This window comes from Notamacropus eugenii, chromosome 6 (genome assembly GCF_028372415.1).
Source record: "Notamacropus eugenii isolate mMacEug1 chromosome 6, mMacEug1.pri_v2, whole genome shotgun sequence".
NCBI classification, from domain to species: Eukaryota; Metazoa; Chordata; class Mammalia; order Diprotodontia; family Macropodidae; genus Notamacropus; species Notamacropus eugenii.
The window spans coordinates 319,526,531-319,552,821 of record NC_092877.1 but is presented as its reverse complement, the minus strand read 5'-3'; positions in this window follow the sequence as shown (position 1 = coordinate 319,552,821).

The following is a 26,291-nucleotide window of genomic DNA, read 5'->3' as shown; positions in this document are numbered from 1 at the left end:
AATTACAAACAATTTTTAGTCATCATAACAGAAAATGATGAATTAAATATCAAGAGCAGTAATGCTGGATTAGAAGCTCTTGCTAAGTACAACATAATAATGTTCCATCCATAGAGAGATAATAAGAGTGAGCAGTTCTAAAATACAGTGTTACAAAATCATACTCCCTTTTTGTATCAGTGGCAAGAAGGACAAACACTGGTAAAGATAAGACTGTTATAAAAATCATAATACCATAGTTTGAATTTCCAGTGAGTTCCAGTATATTGTCTTCCACTTATAATGGTAAACTTTAGTGTTGTGAGAAAACTGGCCTGGGGGTCCCCTAAATGAATGTGAATGACAAATTTATACTGAAATGAAATCCATTTTTAAATGACAGTCACTTATGAAAAGAGAATGAAAATACCCAGCCCCTGTTTGTTTTACCTCCACACTTTCTAAGATTCCTTCCAGCTCTCACCTTCTCTAATTCTCTAGGAATGTCTCAGTGTTTTTATACTGGATTGTCATACAATAAGTATCCATTTGTGCACCCATTTCCTGAAATGGAGCAAAGTAGTCCAAGTTGGAGCTATTGGTTATATGCTCTTAGACACTAAGGAACAGCCCTTCAGGGATATTTAGCAGGATGAAGCATCCATGCAGCTCTCAGCCTTCCTTCCATACGCTTCTTGGATTGATTTTAGTGTATTTCCCCTCTCTTGGAGCAGAGCCCTGAGCTCTGGCTGCTTTCCTAAGTATGGGTGCTGAACAGAAAAGCTATTAATCAAATTCCCCTGAGCTTCTCTTCACCCTTAGGATCTATAGAGCTTGCCCTTAGGAAATTCATCACTCTTGGGTAAATTGGGATTATTTGAAGTTGTTTGTCTACTGATGTCCAAGAAGCTATTGAAAAGAAGAAAGTATGCTCATGATATAAAATAATAACAAAGATGATAATAACACTAGCTTATATTTGCAGATGTTTATTGAATATAATACTTAAAATTTTTCACAGTGCTTTAAATAAATGATGTAATTTTATGTCCAGTCAATAAACATTTATAAATTCTTACTGTGTGCCAGGCACTGTGCTACCCTTGTAAGACAGGTATTGTTGTACCTATTTGTAACGACCTACATTATAGGGATAGTGACACTGAGACTCAGGGAAGTCGCCTGACTCCCAGGATGCTCTAATTAGTACCTAACATGAGTTTTGTTTGCAGGTCTTTCTCACTCAAAGTCTAGCTCTCCATTCACTAGGCCACAGTTCAGAAGTGTAAGAAAAGGGAAAATGAAAAAGGCTAGATTAAATAGGCTTTATTTTTACTCCTTCATCTTCAAAAGTTAACATGTTAATAGTATAGTGAAATGAATGAATTAGACACTGAGCATCTCTGGCTCAAAAATTGTTCTGATTTCTAAGGAGAATATGCTGCTTGTTCTTATTTCACATATGCATATCCTTGCAACAAACATTTATTAGCAATAGGAGTATTTGAGGTGGTCCTACCCAATTCCCCACAATCGTGTTCCCTCAGGTCCCCATCAGCTCTAAAAAAAAAGAAAAAGAGGAAATCTGGTAAAGGGAAGCAGACTGGATTTTAAGTCAGAGGACCCTAGAGCAATCTTGGCTCTGCTACTTACTACCTTTGTGACCATTAACAAATCACTAAACTCCTTTGGGACTCAGTTCTACCATCTGTAAAATGAAGGGTATGAGCCTAGATAACCTTTCAGGCATTTTCCAGCCCTGAGTATATGACAGTAAGATGCATGAGAACAGGGCACAGGAAGAGAGAAGTTTGACAGATGTCATTTTGGAGCTGGGACAGCTTTAAGTCATCTTCTCCACTTTTGAATGGGTGCATGCTGCCCCAAAATACTCCTTTTTTTCTTTGGCATTTCTCCTTTTCTCTGTCTCCCTTCCTTCTTGCTTCCTAAAGCAGCAGTTGAGTATAGAATGCAAGGTGCTTGTGGGTAGGAATTGTTTTCCCTTTGCCTTTATGTACCCAACACCTGGCCAGTGTGTGACTCAAAGTAGGGTCCTGATTCATTTGAATAAGTTGATATAGTCCGAGCTGGACTAAGGGAAACGTTATGCCAGTGACACATTTGGTGGAATTTCAGAGGAAAGCAAAACAATGCTTCTTCTTTCTCTGTCTGTTTCAAACAGAACTCTATAGACCTGTCATTCATGTGCTATCTCCATTGCTGGGTAACACTCCTAAGCATATGAATAGGTCTCCACTCAGACACAGCAAAATGCTGCAGGAGAAACATGAATTCCTTAAGGTCCATGGAAATTCCAGGAGCTTGGAGACCTGCCCTACTTCCAAGGAGGGGATTTAAAAACTCTCAGCCCTGCACAAACCATTAGAGGGCCTCTTTTCACAGGTGTACACAGTTTGATTTCTGATCCTGGGGTTGGGGAATCAGGCTTAGTGCTCCCCATATACATTATTTCCATTATGCTTTGTCACAGAGCATGACTTGTCCTTGGAGGGAATAGGAAAGCAGTAGCTGAACGACGTGTGTAATAGACTGCTTTAATTAAAATAGTGTAATGCATACTTCAGTACTATTAACGAAAATACAGAATTGATTTGCTTTTGTAGATAACTGAATAAATTAAGGACCAGATTTTATTTTTCTATTGCTTAACCTTGCAACTTCAGATTCACCGGCATTTTAAAGTCCTGGGAATGTGTTTTTTCCACATGGCACAATTTTCTCTTCTATTATAGATTTCTCTGTAGGAAAGAAAAATCTACAGATAGATCACATGGGGAGATAAAAACCCTTTAAAATTAGCAGAGATCAATAGAAAACATGAAACAGATCATCAGATGTCAAATATTCAATATAGAGGGATCGTATTTTCGCAGTCAGAATTGTTCCCCTGCATCCCAAGTCTGCTTCCATTTTTGTCCCAGAAACCATGATAGCATTATGTATGACTTCAGGATAGTATTCTAGGGAGACACTATTAAGATCCCTGTTGGACAGCTGGACTTTCCATTCTCTGTCCATATTCATTAAATTAATACATGTAGACACATGTACATATATCCATAACATACACATCATATACATGACATACAAATAGACAATGTGCATGTGTTCATGCATATCTGCGTATATATAATACTCAGCAAAAGAAAGCATTATATGTATATTTATATATACATGTATGTAGATGTACATATAATGCTTGTACATTATATTACTTATACATGTATGGATGTATGTGTTTATATGTACATGCATACATATGTATATGTATGAATTAAAGATTAAGATGGAAAATGGGGGGGCCAGCTGTCCATCAAAGTCCAGTGTCTCTCTGGAATATCACCTTGAAGGCAATCAATCCTCACATCAAGGCTGCTGGGACTAAAGGAGACACAGGGTAGTTGTAGATACATGGGAATAATTTTGGCTGAAAAAGCAGGACCCCCACCATATTCAATGTTTAATACTTAATGAAATGTTTCTTGAGCATATGTATGCAGTATATGCTTATGTGTATGTAATATATATATGCATATATAGTATACCCTCATATGTGTGTATGCACACATTCCTTACTGTATTCTAGGGCTTGTCAGTAAGGCAGAGAAGATGAGGTATGACCATGGTTTCCAAAGATCTTTCATTGAAGTAGAGGACGTTGAAGAGGAATGCAAGTTCCTATTGTACAAAATATGTGCTAAGTGCCATAAGAAACATACAAAGTCCCATTGAAGTTAGAAGAATGAGACCTCTCTTCTGACTAATGTAAGGAGGAAAGGTTTTAGGGAGGAAAGGGGCATTGTAGCTGATGTATCAGTAAGATTTATACAGGTCAATATAGGGGTGCTGGTGAATTTACAATTAGATCAGCATTGCAAAGAAGGCATGGAGATGAGGATGTGTAAAGTAAGTTGGAAAGTGCTGTGTTGTCCAATCTGATTACAGTATAAGAAGTGTGTTGTGGAACTGGTGAGTAGAAAAGCAGACTAGGTTAGATCATGTGGGAAATGGATGAGACATTTTTTTTCCTGTCTGTCCCCAGGAACACAATGCCAGGGGCTATCTGTGATTATCAGAAAAGTGTTCTTCAATTATATGTTTTCTCACCCAACTAGATGTCACACTTTTTTCTTAATGTGAACACTGATTTGTCTCATGGTTTTCTTTCCTCTCAGGATACTTGCATAGTGTCAGCACACAGGCAATCTTCAAAAATGTTAACAGACTGAATGACCTTGGCCAATGCTGGTTTTTCGACAGCTTTGGAAGAAAAGTTGAATTAAACATTTAGCCGGGCCACTAAACCTGAATTGTCAAGATGCAGCACAAGCAATACTCAGTCCCATTTTATCCTGTCTCCAAATGATTGTTTCCCTTGTGCAGTGACAGTCTTTCCTTTTTTTCAACTCAGTCCTCTCGGGTTGCATATAAGTGGAGCAGCCCTACTGAGGCGTAGAAGAGGATAACCATGAATTTCAATCAGACCCTTGATCCTTCTCAGTGACTAAGAGTGAGCTGCAGGGCAGACTCAGAGCTGTTTGAGAGACAGGGGGCTATTACTGGTGTGCACTTTGTAACCTGATGTTCTATGGAGACAGCAGTTGCACCCACGACATAATTCCATTAGTTAATGAATACTTCAAGAATTTGTCCATCATAAAAATACATTTAAAAATTAAACGATCAATTATCTCTTCCCTTAATGGGCTTTCTTTCTGCCTTCCCTTTTTAATTTAGGTCATATTGCATCTGATTAACTTTATTTTAGTTCAATAATTTCATGTTTATTTTAAAGAGAGCTAGAGAAAGTACAGACTAATTCTCAGTCTAGTATCTATCTATCTTTCTATCTCTATCTATCTTTCTGTCTATATAGATATAGATAGATATTCCATTCCCATTTTGAACCTAGTTGAAAGCAGAGAGCACTGGATGACAAAACAGTTTTCTTGTATTCTACACCCTACTCTATCATTCAGTTGTTAAGTAACCTGAGATTAACCTCTTTCTGTTTCCGTTTTATCTGTCAAACAAAGATCAGACTATCCACTAATACCTTCTTACTTCATATCCTTGTTGTGAAAATAAGAATGAAAACAAGAGTTCACACTTTTATAGCAATGTAATGCTTCCTAAATTGAAACAACATTTAAGAAATATTTTCAAAAGTTAAAAATATATTTCTTTTTTACACCAGTTAGAAACCAAGGCAATCAGAAGAAAAGATGTATATTACAAAACAGTCATCATCAAAATGACGCTGGCTAAGAGGTAGAGAGGTGGATAAGTGGAATAGATGAGGTACATGATACATAATAGGTAATGACTATAGTAACCTGGTATTTGGTTAATGCAAAGATCCCAGCTTTTTGGACAAGAAATCAATATTTGATAGAAACTGTTGGGAAACTAGAAAGCAGTTTAACAGAAACTAGGTATAACCTAACATCTCACACCTTACAGTAAGAAAAGATTAAAATGGTGATATGATTTTGACATAAAGAATAATGTTATAAACAAATTAGGGGAGTATGAAAATGTTTACCTCACAGATCCATGGATAAAGGAAGAATTTATGACCTAACAAGAGATAGAGAAATTATGGGATGTAAAATAGATAATTCTGATTACATCAAAATGTTTTGCACAAGCAAGGGCAATGCAGACAAGATTAAAAGGGAAACAAAATTGGGTGGAGAGTGGATTACAATAAGTTTTTTTTTTCTTATAAAAGCCTTATTTCTCAAACATATAGAGAACTGAATTAAATTTATAAGAATATGAGACATTTCTTAATTGATAAATGGTCAAAGGATATAAACAGGCAGTTTTCAAATGAAAAAAATAAAGCTATCTACAGTCACATAAAAATGCTCTAAATCTCTATTAATTAGAGAAATGCAAATTAAAATAATTCTGAGGTACTATCTCACCCCTATCAAATGGGCAAATATGACAGAAAAGAAAAATAATAGATGTTGGAGGGGATGCAGGAAAATTGGGACACTAATGCATTGTTGCAGTCATGAACTGATCCAGTTATCCTGGAAAGCAATTTGCAATGATGCCCCAAAGGCCATAAAATTGTGCAGACTCTTTTACCCAACAGTGTCAATACTACATATGTAGTCCAAAGAGACTGAAAAAAAGGAAAGAAAAAACTATATGTACAAAAATACGTATAACAGCTCTTTTTGTGGTGGCAAAGAATTGGAAATTGAGAGGATGCCCACCAGTTGGGGAATGGCTGAACAAGCTGTGGTATGTGATTATGATGTAACAGTACTATGTTACAAGAAATGATGAGCAAGTTACATTCAGAAAAACCTAGAAAGACTTACATGAACTGATGCAAAGTGAAATGAGTGGAACCAAATGAACATTGTACACAGTAAAAGCAATATTGTAAGGTGATCAGCTGTGAATGGCTTAACTAGATATCCAAAAATAATATAAAACCAATTATAAAACCCTACAAACATTTCATTCAACTCAGGATCAAAAAATAAAGTAACACATAAAATATATGAACTGGTGGTTGATTAAAGTCCACAACCTAGTATGATAGAGCCTTCCAGCATCTCATTTGTTCCTTCCAATTCTCATTTGTTAGCTCAGGGACTGTACAGATGTTTGTGCTGTGTTAGTCCTTCCTTTTTAAAGAGGACCATGACATCCCGGAAATGATGACATAACTTGCAGTTGTTTTGATTTGAGTGAGGGAGGGCTGCGCAAAGTCACCAACTTCACTTCCTCCTCCTGAACCATCTAGGTCCAGTGACCAGATATTCATCAGGATGACTGGAGATGGCCCAGGATGAAGAAAATGTCTACCAGGGAAGGCTAACCTCAATCATTGTTCTCAGAATCTGTCTGCGCGATGTATTCTTTTCATCAACCTTATCATCCAGGTGTCCTTTTGTTCTTGACATGTATGCGTCCAATAGACTGCCAAGCTGTTCTTTGGATCGTGCAGATTGGAGAGAATAAAGATACAAGACAAATTTTTGAAGGATTTATGATGAAAATTACTATTCACTTCCTGAGGAAGAAATGATGGAGTCTAATTACAGATCAAAGCATACTATTTTTATTTTCTTTATTTTTTTCTTAGTTGTTTTATCTGTGTTTTCTTTCAGTATGTGACTAATGCAGAAATATTTTTTTCATGACTAAGAAAATATAACCTATACCAAATTGCCTGCTTTCTCAAGTTGGGTAAAAGTAAGAGAGGGAGAGAGAGAATTAGGAGCTTAAAATTAAAAAAAAAATGTTAAAATTATTTTTACATGTATTTTAAAATAAAACACCAATTTTAAAAGAAAAAATGAAAAAAGAAAAGATGGAAGTCAAAAGTATGCTTTTGTTAGTATTCTGTTAAAATTACTTATTAAAGCATAGTAGAGTACCTACTAAGCATAGAGTCAGGAAATTGTACTTTGGTGAGGAGAAATCATTTCATCTCCTTACATCTCAAGCTACTCCCCAGAACTTATCTCCTAAAATAAGTCCTATACTCTGACATACTATTTTTAGCAAACAAATAATAATGTAGTTTACAATTTTATGTAAGAGTTTTGTATTGCTTTGTTGGTTTGTGTTGAAGTTCTTAAGTTTAGATTTGAAAAAAAAAAAAAGTCTTCTCTGCTAACATCTAGCCATGTAGTAGTGGCAGTAGATTCAGCAACAAACAAACAAGCAAACAAAGAAAAACCTGGGGTAGGCTTGGTCTTATTTGTACAAGTAAACATTTGCATTATTCCCTCTTACTGGTAGAACAGCCATTCTTTCTACCAAGCCATCTGCTAAGGTGTATCAAGTGCGATTCTCTTCTGTGCTCAGTGAACTTCTGTTCCTTGTGGAGAAAAGAAAATGTTTTCACTTGTCTAGGCCCCAAGAGGTCTCCACTTCTAGCCCAGTTCCCAAAATCACTGAAGGTGAAGGATCCAGATTCAAGCAAAGATTATTCACAAAAAAGGAGGGGAGTATGAGAAGTGAGAGTATCAGTAAAGAAGAGGGGAATATGTGGCACAGATGTCAAAGAGGGACCTCAGCCCCTTCATAGGAGAGCATGCAATGGAGCTCATGTGCTTTCAGATCTTCAATTGTTCTTGCTTGATAGAAGAGGAAGTATACAACAAAAACTGTTCTAGAGGGCGTTCCCATATTGTCTGGCTGCATGGGCTTTAGGTTTTTGGCATTCTGAATCTTTGATTTTGACTCTTTATGTAAAACCAACAGCAATCCTTAAGCATCTTTGAGTGGGAGGCTACTGGGAATTCCATGACTGGTACAGGGAGGAATAGTATAGAAAATTAATGCAAGGATAAAAGAGCCATAACTGGGCTGTGAGAAGTGAGAAAAACAATGACAAAACAATTAGACAGAGTGGATGGAAACGATCTAAATGAGGCGAAGAAGCGTGGGGGAATTGTGCCTACAATGTACCAGATACTGTGCTAAGTACGTTACATGTATTACCTCATTTCATCCTCATAATAACCCTATGAGTCAGGTGTTATTACCATCCCACTTTTACAGTTGAGGAAACTGAGGCAGACAGAAATGACTTGTTCAGGGTGACACAGTTTGTGTCTGAAATAGGATTTGAACTTACCTTTTCTTGACTCCTGACCCATCTCTATCCACTATTAACACAGCTAAGGTCATTGCTTTACAACATTAAGGAAATGGTCTATGTGAATTGAAGAAAAACCAAAGGAGATTTTAAAAAAATAAATAAACTTTCAGAAATGGTAACTGACTATTTCAATAGCTGTATCAACAAGGTACCTAAAGAAATTGATTGATTGGCCAAGGAGAAGTCAAATCCAGAAAGATAATCAGGAGGTGTCAGATTAGAGACAGTGTTCAAGGTGTGGGAGAGAGATGAGGTCATTTAAAAAAGCAGGTAAAAAGAAGGAAAAACCCAGAACAGAAATGAGCAGTTTGGTTTAGTGGGGGCTGATATGGCAGACAGAAAGAGAGCATAGGAGAGCAGATTTGGCAATTCATTTGAAGTCAGAAAGACCTGGATTCACATCCTGTTTCTGGTACTTACTAGCAATGTGACCCTTGTAACTTAAGCCCTCTGAGTCTTGTACACAGGTACACACACACACACACACACACACACACACACACACACACTGGTGGCAAAAGAGACAGAGACAGTCAGATATGTCAAATCTATATGCCAAACCTAAGTCCTAGAGATGTAATAAATACAAAAATGTCTGGAGAATAAGAATTGCCATATAGAAAGCAATCCTTACCTTGTTAGTGGACTGTATCGATGTTCTTTTAGTCATGGGAGTACTCATCACACAACTAAAGGTTATCACACATCAAAGGCTTTTCATTCTGTTTGATTTTTTTGGTCTTTGTCTTGCATAGAGCCATAGCAAATCTACCAATATACTGAAGGTGACCTAGCATAATGCTTAGTTTTGGAGCTGGCCTTAGGAAGAAATGGGTTCAAATTCCATCCCTAATATTTAGCTATATGATCATGGATGATTCACTTGACTTCCAGGCAACTTTCTAAGGTGATGGGTCGTCAATTGACAGTAGTGGAGACACTTTCCATTCCATTGATTCCCTCCACTAATAAAGTCGCAGTTTCACTCCAAGAGTGTCAACCTTAAGGCCCCAATAAAAAAAGTAGATGTAGAGTAGATATGCGTGTTATTACCTAGTCTTCTCATATTTTATGAGTATCAGGAAAATTCTGTTGTCCCATGCCTTTCTCTAACCCTCACTAAATGACCTGTCCACTCCCTTTTTCAACCATTTGGTCTTTGATGATGACTTTATACAATGTTATGTTCCCTACTTGGATGTGGGTGGAGGGAGCTTTCCTAGAGTGTCCATTAGGTGCCAGACACTCATTGTACTAAGCACTTAAAATATTATTTGATTCAATCTTCATAACCACTCCATTAAGAATTTGCTGTTATTATTTCCATTTTATAGCTAAGGCTACAGCAAGCTAAGGTTAAGTGACTTGACCAGAGTCACACAGCTAGTGAGTGTCTGAGGCTAGATCAGGTCTTGAGTCTAGTGTTATATTCACTGTAGCACCTGCCTTTGTGTGGGGAAGAAGGGGTAGGGAAATAAGTAGGTCACAAAAAAAACCAAACTTAATTATCTATAAAACAAAGATCTCAACCATCAATTGCGTAATACCTTGTAACAAGGAGAATGGCTTTCCTTTTATCTTCCTCAAAATTGGTCTTCCATCTTTTTCACAATGATTCCACTCAAAATGCCTTTTGAAAATACTATTTATGGGTCTCACAGAGCATCACAACTGATTAATATGAATATGTCTTTGGCAAAAGGATGTCTAATCTATAGGAGATAATAGGAAAAAACTACACTTTAAAAATGTCTTACTTTACAATTATTTAAGAAGAAAGAATCAATTTCCCTACAATTGCATTTGGTTGTATTCTTTGAGGTACTTATCTCCATATAGCACCTCTTAGATGTTATAGAAAGTGAGTTAAATAGATACACTGCTATAATATAGACATAGTCTAGAGCTGTGTCCAGATCAGCCTTTAAAAAGATTCACTGGAGCAAAGTAGGTCAGTCCATTTCAGCACTGCAATTTTTATCACTTGCAGCTAAGGTGATATAGCTGCATTCTGTATGAACGACCACATAAAAACACCAATAAACACCAATTATCTAGATGGTCCACAGAAAAAAAAAATAGTTTCAACTTAATTTGGCTTGATCTCAAAATAATACTGGCAAAATAAATGCTTTTGCCTGAAACATCTAAGTAATTGAATCTCAAAGTATAATGTTCTGGCCTCCTTTAGGTAGAAACAACTATTACCTCAGATTTCCCTTATAAGTGGAGGACACCATGGAAACCATCCCCAAAATATATACAAAGGAAGGACAGTGTATATTAAATTTTCCTTTTATGACTCTTCCCAGTTTTCCATTGGTCTGCCATCTGATTTTGTTTTTTGCTTCTGTGTACTTTTTTAAATGGTCAAATTAGCCTTTTAAAAAACAAAAATCTTCAAAGTGGGTTAATTTCAGGAAGTTTTCAGAGATAAGGATTGGGAGAAAGAGGTTCCAAAGTTTTAATGACACAGTCTCATAGTATCACATTTAGAATATATCAAGTTTTCTATCCATTCTGGTTTCCCTAGTTTATGTGTTTTTCTTTCTCACTTTCTCTCTCTCTCCCCTTTCCCTCCTCTCTGTTTCTCTGTCTCTGTCTCTCTGTGTCTCTGTCTGTCTCTGTCTCTCTGTCTCCCTCTCTCTCTCTCTCTCTGACTCTCTCTGTCTCTTTCTGTCTGTCTGTCTCTCTCTCTCTCTCTCTGTCTCTTTCTGTCTGTCTGTGTCTCTCTCTCTCTCTCTCTCTCTCTCTCTCTCTCTCTCTCTCTCTCTCTCTCTCTCTCTCTCTCTCTCTCTAACTTATTGGGCTATATATCCAATAAGGTTTCTTCTAGCTTTAAAATTCAGTGATTACACACAACATGCAACCAGATATTAGAATGTTTAGATTTGGAAATGCAGTAAACAAATACAGCCACACTCTGTTGAACATTATTACTTGGGTCCATGAAAAAAATTAAGTGAAACATTGTTATAAAGGGCTCTTAGTTCCAAAGGAACAGAATTAAGAGGAATGGAGAAAGAATCAGTTGGAGTAGAGAGTACTGAATTGTGGGGGTAGAGGGTAGGAAAAAGGATCAGAGCTATCCTGGCATGGAGCCTAAGAACATTAAAGCTGGATTTTAGACTTTATGGTAGTGTGAGTCTTAGTTTCTTAACAATGTTATTATAAAGACCACAATAATGTAAAGGAAAACAACATGAGAAGAGGTCAGAATTCTGCTCAATGCCCTGATTATTGTGGCTTCAATTAAACATACTTCCCTCCTCTTGGTGGAGAGATGCCTGTCAATGTGTATGGAATCAATGCGTATGGAATTAGGAATACATTATCAGCTCTGACCAGTGTGTTCATTGCATCACTTATGTGTATATTTTATTTTTTGTTGAAGAAGAGTTCTATTGGAAAATTAAGACTTTTAGGAAGTAGCAATTTTGTAAAAATGTATCAATTTATTTTAATAATAATGTGATTTTAAAAAAGTAGCATTCATGTACCTATAGCGTATGTAACTGTGTTAGTCCTTTGTTGCCAAAGAAGACCATGCCATCGGAGAAATAATGACATGACTTGCACTTGACTTTGTTTTGAGTGAGGAAGGTCTGTGCAGGTCACCAGCCTCACTTCTTCTCCAGAGCCATCTGAGTCAGTGAGCAGATATTCATCAGGATGACTGGAGATGACCCAGGATGAGGCAACTGGGGTTAAGTGACTTGCGCAATGTCACACAGCTAGTGAGTGTCAAGTGTCTGAGGTGAGATTTGAACTCAGGTCCTCCTGGCTCCTGCACTGGTGGTCTATCCACTGCACCACCTGGCTGCCCTACCTATAGCATATAATAGTGTATGTAATAGTGCACTACTCATGAAACAAAGATACAAATAAAGCACTCCCTGTTCTCAAGTAGTTTATATTCTATTGAGAAGATTCAATATGTATATAGAGAAACCACAGACACAGAATCACATAGCTGGAAATACTAGAGTCAGAATTTGAATCTAGAACCTTAAATCTTCTTTATCCCAATTATGATTTATCATTTCTTTCTAGATAGGTCACTTTCACTTCCCAGGGCTTGCTTTTCTTTATCTAGGAAATTAAGAGGTTGACCTAGAAGATCGATTTCTAAATTCGCTTTCAGGTCTAAGAGTGCCAACATCTCCATATCCAATTTTCCTTCTCTTGACACCCTCCAATACAGCCAGATATTTCTTATAATGTTTTTACACAGAACAAACCAAACCTCTATCTATTAAAAACCAATACAGATGTTGGTATTTTGGTATCTCCATAAATTCTGCCTATTCTTTCATTTAGAAAGAATGAAATTATACTTTTTTACTGCTGTCTTTCATGGATTATAGTAAGCGTCCCTCTTTCACCCTCTACTAACAATTGCCAATTCAATGAGTAGGGATGATAGGAAGGCATTGATCCTTCTCTTCTCACCTATACTAGTTCTGGTGCTACTTGAGTACCCCAGCTGGGGTTCACTTGACATGATGGTAGATTAAGTGGACACCTATTCTTTTGTTTGTTTGCTTGTTTTTAATTTCAGGTATATTTAATAGGTCTCTTACTATCACCCACATGTAGAAACAATCTCAGAGTTGAAAGGAACATCCCAAGTTATATAATCTAACCCATATCTAAACATGAATCTTCTATAAAAGATAGCCAGGTATACAGTAGATAGACCATTGGGTCTGTCTACTGTTTAGAAAACTTGAGTTCAAATCAGGCTTTAAACACTTAAGTAGCTATATGACATTGGGCAGAGTATTTAACCTGTCTTTGCCTCAGTGTACTCATATAAAATGGGGATGATAATAACAGCACTTCCCTCACAGCATTGTTATGAGGATAAAAATGAACTAATACTTGTTAAGTGCTCAGTATAGTGCCTATGATATATCAGGTACCATATGATTTTATATTCTTCATTATCTCCAACAAAATACCCTCCTGCCTCTGGGTGAATATCTCACAACTGGGAGCCCATTCTCTCTCAAGGTAGCCCATACCACATCAGGGCCACTCTAATAATTAGGAGAGTTTCTGCCTACTTCCAACCCCCTACCCCTCAGCTCATACTCATTTGCAAATTTTGCCTATTATTCCTAGTTCTATGTAGTTCATTTCATGTTTTAAAAGACCCCAATTAAGTTTCCTCTTCTCTAAGTTAAGCATCCCTGTGCCCTTCCACCATTCTTCATTTGGTATAGTCAAAGGCTTCACAAAGTCCTGCTCATTCTCCTTTGCACACTCTTTTTTTTAATGTAAATAGTATTTTGTTTTTTTCCCAATTATATTTAAAGATAGTTTTCAACTTTCATTTTTACAAGATGTGAGCAAAATCTTTTCACCAATGCCAACTGACACCCACTTGTAGTTACAGCTTGAGAGCAATTAAGTGACTTTTCTGTGGGCACACTGATGAGTAAAGGGGCATACGATTAATAAGTGGGCTTTCACTAGTAAATATCAGACTTCCCCACTACCCTTATGCAAAACAATATATTTTTTCAAAGTAAATTGGAGTAAATTTTCTCTCCTGCAGATATGGCCTTAAAAGTTACCATGGTGAAATTCCAAAAATGTCTTATCATAATGGGTGAGCAAAGGAATGCCCTTAGCATATGGGAAGAAGCACTACTCAGCTACCCAGACTACTTCATGCTTCCTCTGCATACTGAAGGACATGCACTATTGGAGACAATTTAGAATTTAAGGACAATTTAGAATTTTTGAATGATTGCCAGGTAATTGTTTTTTCTTATTTGTATCTCTTAAAAAAATGCCCTCATTGAAAATGCCATTAAAAAAAATTTTTTAACTTTGTCATCAGACAATACTTCCTCTTTGTTGACTTTAATGGAGATAATCATAATTTATGATGGTAGCGATTTTGCTCAATAGATTATAATTTTATCAGGCTAATCATAAAGAAAAAGCTTGTTCTGTCTTTCTGCAGATTCTCTCTCTCTTTTCCCCCAGTACCTCATTTGTAATTTTCTATTAAGCTATGGCATTTTATGCCTCAGAGAAGAATGGGAGTGCTGATATTTGGATGGCATCATTTTCCATCATTTCATTTAAATTGAGCTCATTTTCACGAGCTCTGAATAATATCACTTTTAATATGTGTGTTACCTTACACTTGTTTCTCAATTCAGAGTAGTTGCTTTTGGATCCTTGCAGTAGAGTCAAATTGAATGTTTCATTTCGCTGATTTCCTGCTCTGGGAATATGACGGAGGTGGGGGCGGGGGGGAGGAATGCAATGAGGAGGAGACCCATTTTGACTGCTTTTCGCAGAGTACAATTTAGACTAGCAGCAAACCCTTAGTAAATATGACTATTCAAGATGACTTTTATAAGAAGATTTCCATCTAATATCGTCCTGGCAGGCAGAATTCAGTCAGTAGAGTATTCCTGGAAACCCTAAATAGTTATTTCCTCCCTTTTATCCATTCACCAGCTTTTTAACCATAAAACCAGACCTCTATTAAAAAAAATGAGGCAATCACGATTGTACTAATAAGAGCCCATATTTATAAAGTGTTTTTAGTTCACAAAGAACTTTTCCTACATTAACTCTGTGAGTTAGGTAGCACAAATATTGTTATTCTCAATTTATAAGAAAACTGAGAAACTGAGATGGTTGTTTTAGAGACTTGCTCTGTCACATAACTTGTAAGTGATTTAGAAAGAACTTGGGTCCAGGTCTCTTCACTTAGAGTCTAATGTTTTTCCTCCTTATACAATTCCTGCCTCTAATTCAAACAAATAGCCAATTCTCTTGGGATGTGTGAAAGGACTGGGTGGAATTCAAGCTGATTATTTAATATAATATGGAAAAGAAAGAGGGGAAAGGGTAGTTTTGACTGTTTTTAAAAATTCCACTGGTGAAAGAGTACTAAATTTAGCTTGGAGAGCTGAACTTGGCATAATAGAGCCAAAGTTCAAATAATTGACTTTTTCATTTACAACCTGTGTGACCCTCAATGTCATTTATCCTTTCTGTGTCTCATTTGTTTTATATAGAAGAGGAGATCAGACTAAATAACTTCTGAAGTCCCTTCTAGATCTAAGTTACTGTGTGATCTAATTCAGCAGTGATCTAACTCAACAACTACTTGAGCAAGAATCTCCTCTACTACTCCACGGAACAATGACTGTCTAATTTCTTCTACAGAGACCTTCCATTGTTGGAAAGCTCACTATTTCCTGGGACAGCCTGCTCCCCTTTTAGGTATATGCATTATGCAATTTCTCCCCAAAGCTAGAAATCTGCTTTTGTGACTTCTAACCATTCCTCATATTTCTAGAGTCAAATACAATTGTAACATGAGGATCCTTCAAATACACAAGGACAGTTATCAGGCCCTTCCTAATTTACTCCCCACATAAATACCAACATGCTCTTTCAACCATCTCATGTCATGGTCTACAGTTATTTCACCAGTTTGTTTGGCCTCTTCTGAACTCAGACTAAAATATCAGCGTCTCTCTCTGAAAACGTAACACCAAAGAATAGTTCAAAATAACCGAGATATGTTTTGACTCAGGGTGCTTTGCCCTCAGAGTGCTTTGACCTTACTCATTCTGGAGACAAAGTTTCCCTTAATGCAGCCTAAGACCAGAGACGTGCTAGGAAATTTGGATTAACTGGCTCTCTCTCTCTCTGTAAATGTATACATATGTTTTATATATGTAAATATATGCATGCATCATATATTACACAATACATTATATTATATATAATATATAATATTATATAACATAACATAATACAATATAATACAACACAATTCAGCATAATATAATTAATGTTATGTTGTTTTTTATTGTATTATACATATATATATATTTAGAGAGAGAGAGACAGAGACAGAAAAATAGAGACAGAGAGACAGAGGAGGGGGAAAGAATAAAGGTTTAAATTTAAACTGAATTATTAGCATTTTCTCTATCTTTTTTAAGTTTAGACAATCAGCAAAATAATAAACAAACTCAGCTTAGTGTTTGCTGATTGCTTAGGTGTCAATGCTCTCACCAGAAATTTAACAAGTGACTCTCAAGCTTATTTAATCTAGCACAGCCTGTCTAAGGTCATATTATGAATAGAAAGGCATAGAAGACAGAGGGAAGACCTTAGAATGAGTAAGATGCATATTTGAATGTTATTTTTTTTTCCTAAACATTGGCTTTTTAACAATAGGCAAATCATTTAATTTTTCAGTGACTCAGGAAGCTCTTAACTCTTAAGTTCCTGAAGAGCTGTCATCTGCCACAATAGAGTATAATTCCATAAAAGGAGTTCCCTAAAGTGATAGAATCACATCTCAAAAAAACAAAAAACAAAAAAACCTCTCCATCACCACCAAATTCTGCCTGCCCAGCAAAAAACAAAAACAACAAAGACAGAGAGAGAGAGAGAGAGAGAGAGAGAGAGAGAGAATTCAACTCTTTTGGCTATCATCACTCTATTATTGACTTATGTTGAGCAAACTCCTCACCACCACCCTTACCTTCCAGTTCTTTCACGTTTTAACTGATATCATACATCTTCCATCCTATACTTGTCCAGTTGATTAATTAATTCCAAGTGTAGCATTTTATAGTTAATATGCATTAAATTAATCTTACTGGATTCGGCCAATGTTCCTACTCTAATGTGTTCTTTAGTATCCTGATGTTGCTGTCACCCAATATCAGCAATCTCTGCCAGATTTATTAACAAATGGACAAGTATCTCATCTTTACCTTAATCTAAGTCATTGATAAAAATTAAAAACAAAACAGGTTTAACCCCTTTGACATCCCAGTAGATAAGGCTCCCAGGTTTACATAAATCTACTCCCCAAGGCCAGCCAGCAGAATTATTTATAGGACAGTTGGTACAATTCCTTCCATCTCTATGGGTTTTGTTTCCTTTCCAGCTAATTGTCTTTAATCCCTCCCCTGCCCCACACTTTGTGAATCTCCTTGCAATATTCCTTCTTCATTTTCCTGCCATACAAAAGGAAAGATGAAAAATGGATCTACCTCTCCTTTTGGGAAGCTAATCTCTAGCTTGAGACTCTCATATTTTCTTCTTCCCATCTGAGAGAAGTCCCTCTGCTTTATCCCACCACCTATAACATTGTGTTACTATTGAGAGACTAGTGTTATTCCCCAAAATATTCACTACTTTAGTCTACTCTCCTTGGGATTTTCTAATTGCACCTTTTGTTCCTTACAATTTCTTTGTCTTTTTGACATGTCTCAGATAGTGAATGAGGGTTTTTGAAATTAAAAAAAAGAACAAATAAATTTCCTCATCTCACACATAAGGCCTTGTCTTACCATAGACACCAAAAAAAACAACCAAAAGCTCATTTATTTTCTTAGCATTTAATTGATATAGCTACATTTTTAACTTTTTGCCACTGATACATGGAATTCACTCTTGCCTTCTGTGTCCTTTGGAAAAAATAATCCACACTTCCACTTTAAATTGAAAGCATTTGTTTCTTTGCTTTTCAATCTGCATGTAGGACATGTTATGTTCATGTAACATCTAATCTTCCTTGTTCTTAAAAATGTCATTCTGACTTTTCCCTTGATTTATTGACACCATGGGGGTAATCATACGCTATTCTGATTAGTTTTCAGTGACAGAGAAGGATTTTCTCCTTGATACTTTCAATCTTTGTAATTTGATGATTCATTTGTGGTCTGTCCACAATGTTTATTGGTCTCTTTCTGTTCATTTTTATCATCATCATCATCTCTACTTGTAATATTTCTAGGCAATATTTTCTTCATTGTTTCTGGATTATGATAATCAAGTTTTATTTTTCATGCTGTTTTTCTGTAATATCTACTATGCTTAGATTATTGTTTTACTATATCATCCTTAAATTTGGTATAACTATGGTGTATAACACTTTTCTTCAAATATTTTTTCTTTAAATTTGCCCAATATTTTAAGTTATTCATTTATTTATACATATATATATATGTATGTACATACATACATATATATATATATATTAATCTCAATTTTGCTATTCTCTTTTTCAGAGACTCAATTGTTATGGACAGTATTTCTACCTTTTGTTTGAAATTCCCTAGTCTCTCATTGTCATTATGTATTTGTCCTTCATTCTCAAAGAGGATCATGACATCAGAGAATTATGACATGACTTACAGTTGACTTGGATTTGAGGGAGGGAGGGCTAGGCAAGATCACCGGTCTCGCTTTCTTCTCCAGAATCATCTGGGTCCAGTGGCCTGATATTTATCAGGATGACTGGAGATTGCCCAGGATACAATGGGAGACTTTTTAGACTAAGGCTTTTTCACATTCTCACTTTGAGTGAGGTAATACCCAGTCAGTGAATAGGCCTCTTTAAAAAGTGAGTCAAGGGATGGCCGCTTTAATAAAAAAAAAAAAAAATCAGACTGGGAGGGGAAGACCCTTTTTGTTTTTTTGAGAGTAGATCTCTCTGTCATGCCCAGGTTGCAAGTGTAGTGATCACTTATAGGCCTTATCACAAAAAGGAATATTTTGCTAAAGCACATAAACTTTATACAGCTGCATTTTTCTGATTCAGGTTGGTTCACTCCTTATTCAGCCCAGTGGCATTCTGGTCTGTGATCTCAACCTATTTGTATAAGATTTATTGAGCATGCTTGATTATCTTTAGTCCTCCTGCAGCTCCAGACTCTCAAATTGAAGTGATTCGTTAGTTGCTGCCTCCCACAAAGCAGGGCATGTGCCATCACACTCTGTCTCTTGATAGACCTGATGGTTTCTTCCTTTTTTTGATCTTATTTTCTTGATATTTTCATGAAATTCTTTGATTGTTCTCAGTTCTGAATATTCATGGCGTTGTTCCAGTTTCACTTACGGGGGTGGGATTTGAATAATTTTCTGAAAATACCTCTTCTTTCTCTAGATATTTTGACTTAATTCCCATTGTTGCAAAGTTCTTACCCATTGTGATAGAGTTTTTTTTCAAATGCTTATTTACTTCTCTTATTTTTTCCCCTTTTGTCTATCTTTGGCACAATTTCTTTCTATCTTATTCTTATTTTCAATTACTTTTCTATTCTATTCTTTTCTATTTCTGTCTGTTGTGTCCTTTCTTCAAACCAGCTTCATACTGCCAATGACTTTCTTATTAAAGATTCAGTGCTATAGTGTCTTTCTCTCAATCCTTGTTTTCTATTATCTCAGATCAACAGAATTGAAAGTAATAGGTCAAGGTTTGAGGATGAGCAGTTGGGATATTAATTGAGAGATGCTGGGTAATCAGTGAAGTTTTATCTATTCTTTACCTTTATCAGTTATCTTTTATGCTCTTATGTCCTTTGTGAAGATTGACTTTCTTTGGTCATTAGGCTCATCCCTGAGACCTGGCCGTGAAGAGGTTAGAATATAGTGTCCAAAGATAAGGAATGAAACTTTTGTAATTGTCTCTTCATCTTTCACTCTTGCTAGCTGTCTAATTCTTCCTATCTCATATTGAATAGCTGTAACCATCTCTCACCTTCTCATTTTTGTCATTCTTTAAAATTCTGGCTCTCTGGCTTTACTGTCTTCAATTGGTAGTCTTTTCTTCTTTTCCAACCTACAAGATGGTAAAACCATTTTGGCTTTAGTCCAGCTGGGAACCTGGAATATAATCCAGATTGTAACTCAGCAAAAGAGCCTTGGAAGGAGCAGTGAGGAAGTCAGGAGGAAAAGCAAAAGATAGATTTGTGTAATAAAAACCCAAGGCCCTGGACTACACTCTCTTTCAATGTCACTATACCTACATTTGAACTATGGGTAATTTTACCACAGCTGTATGGACTAGTAGAGAACTCTGAGATGAGTTTCAGGACAGCGGTCACCCCAGAGAAAATGCAGTCTCTCAAGAAGGGAGTGACCCATTGCAAATGTCAGCTCTATTAACACTATGCCAGTAACAGCTCTGATGTATCGAGTGCTAGGAATACAAACATCAAAATTAAAAACAGTGCCAATCTGCAAAGAACTTACATTCTACTGAAAATGCCAAGTGAAATGTTGAGTAGACTCTAGGAATTATAGAAAGATAATTAACTACATAATTTTACCCTAAGTGAGTCCCTTGATTTCTATTACAAACAATGATAAAGGGATGTTTGTCTGTTTTTTCCCCTGTATTTTGCTCTTTCAACTGCATAAATTTTCCTTTCAGGTAGAATAAGGTTCAAAGAAAACAAAGGGATCATAACCATATGGGCAAGAAAGTAGGTTGTGCAAAATACAGTGTCCTTGCATCCATGAGTGTTCAATTATTGTTCGTGGTTGGTGACAATGATGAAAATCTTCTTATCTCCTGAAAATGCCAGATTACAATTTTTTTTAAAAAAGCAGAACACTGGAAAAATCCCCATCCCAGTCAGAATCCCTGAAGTTCACTGCATGAATGACAACAAATCTCTAGGGATTTGGAGATAAAATTCAAGAAAACTGTTTTCCCATTTTCTCCATGGTGCCCAAGAGATTTTGTAGAATCCTAGAGACAGAGAGGAAAATTGCTTTCTTCCAGTGTGTTCTTTACTCTCTGGTTAGTCCATGCTGGGAAAGAGAAGGGAAGAGATTATTTGTACCTCTATCTGTCAATGGAAGGCTTGCCTCTCTGAGGTTTCCAAAACCCCATTCTCTAGCAAAGTAGGAAGATTTAGGCAAATGGAGCCAAACCACATATTACTAAGTTTTATTCATGCCAAGGGAGGTGGCTGCTGGGTTATGATTAACTAGCAATGGTGTCCTTAGTACAAGGGATTATTTTACTTCTACAGCTATTTGTAAAACATTTAAAAAATGTATGCCACTTACAGGAAAATTTCAAACTTATCATTCTGTATCAATTATGTCTAATAATTGAAGCATATTATATCTAGAAAGAACTTGTGGATGTACTTTATAATAAATGATACAGCTAAAATGAATTCAGATTACCAGATTTTAACATATTGACCTCAGTATTAGAAAAACAAATGCTGAAATATGCTCTAAATTCCATTAGAAAATACCTTTCTTGTACATGAATTTGGTTATGCCAACAATCAAACCATGTCTTCTGATGATGATGCAGAGTGTTCCCTTTCCATTATACACAGGAGGCTTATAATGTGGGTGAGAAAGCTTGTAATGGGGTTCTGTGGTACTCTATTACTGAAAAAAAAAGATCCACCAGAAGGTATATAGGCTGTGGAAAATAGCATTAATAAACTTTAAAATGAGTTTCCTTCGACAAGCTTTACTGTCTTCATATTTAAACTGTATTAAGTTAGCTGTCAAGACCAACACTGCAGTCCAATTTCATAAGGATATTGATTAGCCAAACTCATTCATCATAATAATTCCTTACATTCCATTGAAACTCACCAAGTTTCACCCCTGTGCTCCAGCCATTTTGTTCCAATAAAGGATATCAGAAAACCTACTGGGTCTGTGCCTAGAAAGAAAATGAAGACAGGCAACTGGACAAAGAATAAACAAAATGAACAAGCCAATTAGGGGGTTAGGGAGATCTTATAAACACCCTTTTGGTTACTGGACTGAATCAAGAGAACTACTGTGATTTTCAGGATTTTCTGGTTTGGGAAACCTTCTCTCAGAGGCACAGGAACTGATATCTTCTTAGACCCTCTAGCTCTGAACTTCAGCTTAATTCCTGGCTCTCATTATTCCCTCCACCAATCTATATTCCTAGGGGTTCAATCAGTGAGACAGAACTTCATTTTTCCAAGTCTGGAGCCTGGAAGAAACAGTGTACTAGTAACAAAGAGGATGATTGGAAAAAGGAACCAATGCCCTTCTAGTTATTCTGTAGAAATGGTGAAGGCTTTGGTGATATGCATTTGTTGCCTTATCTTTCCTATTTGAGGATGATTTATCACTAATCTGTCAGCAAGAATTAATTCTATGCTTAGTGTGTGCCACTGTGCCAAAGCACTGTACTAAGTCTTAGGTGCAAAAAGAATGAGAATAACATCCCTGCCCTCAAGGAGCTTATATTCTACAAAGCTCCTTGAGCGCAATGGAGCCCATTGGTATGGGACTTTCTCCTTAATTAGGGGGGAGCCATGCCCTGAATCTGTACGAGGGGCAGGGCAGAGTGGGTAAGAGTATGTGACAGAGGAGTCTTTCTCTCTTCACTCTTAGAAGTCTCTTCAGTTTTTCTTCCAACTCTGCAATCTCTTCTGGCTTCCACTTCCAAGAGAGAAGGTGGACAAGGCTAATCCCATTTCAGGATGGTGTAGAGAAAATCAGAGTATGGGAAGAAGCCAACACAAGAAGAGTAGGCAAGCTCCATCTACCGTGTCTCAATTCTTAGCTTGCTGCACTGGAGGCTTTTGGAATCTTCCCCTTGGATAAGATCTAGGACTCTCTCTCTTCATTGAGTTGAATTACAGTAGCACCTCGGTTTACAAATTTAATTCATTCCCAGATTCTGTTGGTCATGTGATTTGTTCATATTGCAAAGTGAATTTTTCCATAGGAAATAATGTAAAGTCAGATGTTTGATACAACATCCACAAAAATATTCATATAAAATAATTATGTATAATTTTAAGTAAGCTTTTTTGTCCCCAATGCACCTGAAACACAATAGTAATGATTAGTGCACAATATAACCAAAAATAAAATAAATTAACCTGCACTTTACCTTTGAGAAGAGGCTGGTGTGAGGTGGACAAGAGGGAGGATGAGGAGGAGCAAGCATTGTTGCTTGGAAGGAGAATCTTCTATGAGAACATAGGGGATTTCAACATCAGTAGTGTTCTCTTTTATGCTACTTTCACCAAAAGTAACACTAACACTACTGTCTTCACTTATTTTTCATTTTTTAGAATCACTTTCATGTATTGACTCACTGATATTTTTTTGTTTATGTTCACTTCTGACTAGGACTCTAATGATACGTGTTTTTGATGTTTTTACAGAATGTCATAGAAATGTGACATTGCATTATGATTAAAAATATTCATGACTCTCATTGCTGCAGCATTATTTGGGTGTTGTTTTTCAATAAAATTTTGCACTTTTGCAAAAAACAAAATTGCCCTAGTTGAGTGTCATCCCTTCATAAGCCATTCAAGTCCAAGCATGATGTTCCTACTGTGAATTTTTGTTTGTTCTGCAAGACAAATTTTCCACAAAAAAAAAAAAAAATCTTATTCCAGTAAAGCATACATAAACCAGGTTATTCATAAACCAAGTTACTTGTAAATTGAGGTTTTACTGTATTTCACTTTCAGTAGAAGAACTCCTTCACTCCATGTTGCCTGGTATTATACTTTCCTCTGATTTTTGTTCTGCTGTGATTGAGATATATGGATTTCTTTGATATTTTCTATGTGTGTTTATTGGGGAGCTAGTTTTTGATGGACAGGGAATCAAGCCTTGTATACAGAACCTGAGACCCTTCTTCTCCAAAATATGAAATATTAATGAAGTAAGCTTGAATCTGAAAATCAAATCCCTAGAGTAATAACTTTTAAAAGAGCAGATGGTTATAATCCTAGCCCAGTACCCCATCCTTGGGGAAAGAAGGGTAGCCAAGATTCTGACTTCATATCTTGCTTCCTCTCTTTGCAGGAATCAACGTCTCCTTTGGAAAACAGGGGGAGGAGATAATGGTAGAGATATCTGTTCTTCCTCCTTTTGAGCCACACAGTAACTTCCTCATGCTACGTGTAGGGGACAGTCCTCACAACAATTCTAATGGAGCATTCTTGGATAAGTAGTTCAGGAATTCTTAATTTAAGGTCAGTAAACTTGTATTTTTTTTAAATATATATTTTGATAACTCTCAGCGTAATTACTTTCCCTTGTAATCCTATGTACTTTAGTTATGCATTTAAAAATATTCTGAAAAGGAAAAAATATCTGCTTTTTGGCTTTTAAAACACTTCATAACTCAGCCCCTTTCTGCCATTCCACTTTTTTTTTATCTCTTATTCCCTTCCATTTATTATTTGATCCAGTGACACTGGTCTCCTAGCTATTCCTCACACAAGACACTCCATCTTCTTACTCAGATAGTTTCCAATGGCTGTCACCCATTTCTGAAATGCTTTCCCCCCTCATCTCTACCTCCTAGATTTCCTGTATTCTGTCAAGTCCCCTCAGAAGTTCCACCTTCTGCAAGAAGCCTTTCTCAAGTCTTCCTTAATCTAAATTCTTTTCTTCTGAGACTGCCCCCTAATTTGCACAATTTATGTGTTGTTTGTACAGTTGTTGGCAGTATGGTCCTCTGTGGTTAGACTGTGAGTACCTTGAGAGAAGTGACTATTTTGTTGTTGTGTTGTTTTGTATTGGTATTTGCATTTCTTTGTATTGTCAGAGTTTTGCACAAATCCTAGAACACAGAAGGTGATTAAATGAAGGCTAGTTGACTGATAATCTATGTATATATATGGTTTGGAAATGACTGGAAAGAGTTGAGCATCAAAGAGAATCAGTACTTGATCAAGACTATCAGTAGATTCCAATCTTCTGTGTGTGTGTGTGCATGAGAAACACACAGACACGCAGATACACAGACACACAGACAGAGACAGAGATACAGAGACAGAGGCACAGAAACAGAGACACAGGGACAGAGAGAATCAAAGAGTCCTAATTTCTGAATTGCCTCCTTGGGTGGGACATGGATCCATGGGATGTTTGCCTACGAGTAGAAAAATCCCAACATAGATTCCCAATAAACTCATCATGGGGATAGATGATAAGAAAAACTACATTGGTGGGTTTGGGGCTTCCTTACTAAAAGGGAACTGGGCTTCCTTTGAGGAATACTGTGTGGACCAGATGGATTTACCCATGCATAGTATATTCTATAATGACAATAACTGAAATCTTGGGACCATATGAGATCATGAAGTGAAATAGTATAGAGGGAGAAAACAAGAGGACCAAGGATAATGCATTGCGGGAAAGTTAGTTGGTAGGCATGCCCTTGATGAAGATTGAGGAAAGGAGGGAGAGAAGAAGTAGCCAGATAGATGAGAGGAAAACTGAGAGAGTAGGGTCATGAAAACCTGGAGAGAAGAGAACGGTTCATTACTAAAGGAGAAAGTGATCAATAGTGTTGAAGACTACAGAGAAAGCAAGAATGGAAAAATAAGGCGAACCAATTAGATTTGTCAATGAAGAGATTGTTAGTGACTGGGAGGCATCATTTTAGCTGAATGATGAGTTTAGAAGTCAGACTGCAGAGAATTAAGAAGAGGGTGAGAGGAAGTGGACAAATCTATCGTAAATGGCCTTCTTAAGGAGTTTAGTCACAGAAGGAAGGATTCTTGCTTGTACATGATCTGACATCAAGAGAGGTTAATGTCTTATCCAATATCACATAGATAATACATGAAAAATCTAGAAATCAAACCTAGGGTCTAATTACTAACTAAAAGTTATTAATCAGTAAGCTATATCTGCCAGCATAACACCATACACTGGAATAATGATAATAAAAGTGTACATACTAATGAGATTATTTGGACAGGTGGACATACTGACAATCAGAATTGATCCATCCATTGGTCAGGTGACAAACAGCGTTTTAAATAAAAGTTGAAATCAATTAGCTCTATGAAAGAAAGAATTCTCAGTT